This window comes from Bombina bombina, chromosome 7 (assembly GCF_027579735.1).
Source record: "Bombina bombina isolate aBomBom1 chromosome 7, aBomBom1.pri, whole genome shotgun sequence".
NCBI lineage: Eukaryota > Metazoa > Chordata > Amphibia > Anura > Bombinatoridae > Bombina > Bombina bombina.
In genome coordinates, this window is record NC_069505.1 from 104,208,551 (window position 1) to 104,212,205 (window position 3,655).

Here is a 3,655-nt window from a genome sequence, read left to right on the forward strand (position 1 = left end):
GCCTTTCGTTACAGAATAGCGCGTCTTCACGTTTTACTCAGACACGTTTTTGCGTTATTAGAGGATCCTATCCTTAACGGATACGTAAATCTGCAGTATTCTACTTCGAATGGCTCACCTCATTAGACATGAGGGGATTACGTAATTTCCAAATTGTCTGCTTATTGAGATCTTTCCCAGTTTCTTTGTTGGAAGATCAGGTTCCGTTTGGCTGGCCCTGCGGGTATGCCTGTTTTCTTCCTGGGAGTTAACCTACGGTTGCCTTATATTTTCTTTTATCCGGTTGGGATGCATTTTAATTTCGATTATGTGTTTCCTTCAGGAACTTCTGGGATCGATTCTCTCTAGTTGCTTCTTCGGAAGTTTGTTAAGGGACATGTTAGTTCTATGTTTGTCTGTTTTACTTCCCCTCTGAGGGAGGATTTTGGCAACTTGACCCAGCTACGGCTGGTCCTGCTGGGATTCAGATCTTCTGTCCTGTGGTTTATTCAGACACTTAGCGCCTGTTCTGCCTGGCTGGTCCGGTGGGGCGCTGAATACTCACATTATTATTTGTGTGTTTTCTTGTTTTTCTTTACAAGTTCAGCTAGTCATGATTTTTGTATACTTTGTATACATTATCTGTCTCTTTAAATGTGACTTGCAAGTGTTTCTTTAATTTTTACCTGCAAGTTCCAAATGTTCACACTATATAAGGCTCCTCCTTTCAATTACCATTGCTTGGTACTTTGCATTTGTACTCAGGTGTTATCCTGAGCCTCTCGTCAAGACACCTTGCCGTTTCCTTCGTTTTGTCTACAGCTATTTTGTTCTACTTCTCAAGATTCCCCCTACTAGTGATCTTACCGGAGGTTACTTTTAATCATTGTTACTTTCTACATCCTACTAAGTTCTCCCAGCTGTTCATGGAAATTGACAGTGTATCTTCCTGCAGACACGCTGCTAGCGTGTGACGTCACTACTGCTGCTTTCAGGGATCTCCGTCGCAAGCACACAGACAAACAGGTTCTCCTTCTCGGTCTGCAGTAATAAGGTATTGCCGCTCTACATAGTAGATGTAAGGAGACGAATCTGGTAACGTAGAGTGATTTCCTATATATTGCACATGAACTGCTGTTTACGTAGTCTGTACTTTTGTATGCTGGAAAACCTGTTGTTTGCTCATCAGATTAATATATGAAATCAGCTTGCCTTTGACTTTCTAATACTTGATATTGCTAAGATACTAACTGTGCAAACAACAGTAATCTCTCTCAAGCTCTGTATTGCCTGAACTAACATCCAGCCTGCATTTACCTACCTTTGCATGAACTTTGTAATATGTTCTTGAATATCATACATTGATGTATTAGCTTTAATTATATTCTATTCTGACCTCATATTTCTTCAAGGCTTTTATCACTCTGATTAACATATTAAACCTTAAGCCTGTACTGTTTCCATTACCATATTATACCGCTTATCTTCAGTAAGTCTGTTATTCACTCTGTATCCATGCAGTAGTGACCCTCAGTTCAATGAGCATAATAAGGTTCTCAGTTCAATCTATTCAGAACCTGAAGTTTGGTGTGAGACTGAGTGGTCCTACTATAACCAGGGTACAAATAATAAATTAAGCCTTACTTATTACCAAGCCCTTAAGGTATCCTTTACCATGGATATAACAGAACTTACCAACCGGGTTGGATCCTTTGCACAAATCATGGATCATATGTTACAGGGTCTTAGGGAAATTCAAATTGAAAATAAACACATAAGGAAGTTCATTAATGAACATTTATCCAATAAACCTCTCGTTTCTGATATGTCTCCAGAACCACAGGTATGCCCACTTGAAAAGTTCTCTGGAGAGAGATCCCTGTTTAGGGAATTTAAGAATTCCTGTACCTTGTTTTTCTCCCTGAAACCTAGAACCTACCCCTCTGAGAGAATTAATGTCTTAACAGTCATATCCTATCTCAGCAGAGAAACTAGATCCTGGGCTAATGCCTTTTATGAGAATAATGACCCCATTTTGGATTCTCTCGACTCATTTTTTAATGCCATGTCCCTCCTTTTCTAGGACCACAATAAACAAAACACAGCCGAGACTGCTTTAAGAGCTTTACGTCAAGGTAAATGAGCAGTTGAAGAATATATTACAGACTTTAAGAGATGGGCAGCAGACACCCAGTGGAACAACCCAGCTTTAAAAAATCAGTTTAGTATAGGACTTTCTGAGACTTTAAAGGATGAGTTGGCTCGTGGCACAATGCCTAATGAATTAGAATCCCTCATGACTCTATGTATCACAATAGATCGAAGAATAAGGGAAAGAAAGTCTGAAAAAGCTGTGACTGAGCCTCCCTATAAAAGACTTCCTCTTTACCACCATCCTATATCTAATTCACCATCTAAGTCTAGTGAGGAAACAATGGATGTCGCTATCATCAGAGGTCCACTCAAGCCTGAAGAAAAGGCAAGAAGGAGACTTCATAAACTTTGCTTATATTGCGCTGCTAAGGACCATGGTGTCAGGGAGTGTCCCACACTTATCAGACAAAAGAAGGGTAAGATTCACAAGAAACACAACATTTTGAATACACCCCATTCCACCTCCACTCATCAATTTCTCTCTGTTTCCTTACAGTGGCATCAGCAGAAGAAAAAGAACCAGGCCGTAATTGATTCTGGTGCTTCTGGGAATTTTATTGATATCACTTTTGTTCTTGACAATAAAATCCCCCTAATAAAGAAAAGTAATTCACTAGCGATTCGATTGGTTTATGGTTCTTCTGCTAATTCAGGGCCTATCACACACCACACCATTCCCATACGTGTTACCACTTTGTCTAGACATACTGATGTATGTTCTTTTGATGTATTTCCATCACCTTTGTTTCCCATCATTTTAGGGTTAAAATGGTTGGTAAAACATGACCCTGTTATTTCATGGAAAGTTGGATCTGTCTATTTTAACTCGAGTTTCTGTAAGCAATTTTGTATTACATTTCACTCTGTTCTTTAGTTGACTGACCTTGATGTACCACTTTGTTATAAAGAGTTCTCTGACGTTTTTGACAAAGTTGAGGCCCAGTCTTTACCTCCCCATAGGACCTACGACTGTCCCATAGACTTAATTCCTGGCAGTTCCATACCTTACGGCCTCTCTATCACAAACCAAACTTATACACCTAAAAGACTACTTAGAGGAAAACTTAAAGAAAGGCTTTATTAGACCGTCCACATCTCCATCTGGGGCCAGTATGTTTTTTGTTAAGAATAAGGTAGGAAGTCTTAGGCCAATCATAGATTACAGACAGCTTAATAAATGTACTAAAAAGAACAGGTACCCGCTGCCTCTCATCCCAGAGCTTATAGAAAGGTTGCAAGAAGCTAATGTCTATACTAAACTAGACCTTAGAGGGGTTTATAATCTTATAAGGATGAAAGCTGGGGATGAGTGGCTAACAGCTTTCCGCACACGCTAGTGTCTGTATGAATACACTGTTAAGCCCTTTGGCTTATGCAATGCCCCAGCGACATTTCAGTGTTTCATAAATGACATTTTTTGTGATTTACTTGATGTGGGCATGGTCATTTATCTTGACGATATACTGGTTTATTCTGATAATATGCTAAATCACATCAATCACGTCAAACTAGTTCTATCCCG

General features: G+C 39.5%; 1 long non-coding RNA gene across 1 annotated transcript; it reads left to right on the top strand.

Annotated features, from left to right (window-relative positions):
* Positions 1-2,423: 2,423 nt before the first annotated feature.
* Positions 2,424-2,749, top strand: LOC128635799 (uncharacterized). The gene is made up of 2 exons (XR_008398589.1): positions 2,424-2,549; positions 2,630-2,749. It is a non-coding gene; the product is annotated as an uncharacterized LOC128635799 (long non-coding RNA).
* The last annotated feature ends 906 nt before the right edge of the window (positions 2,750-3,655 follow it).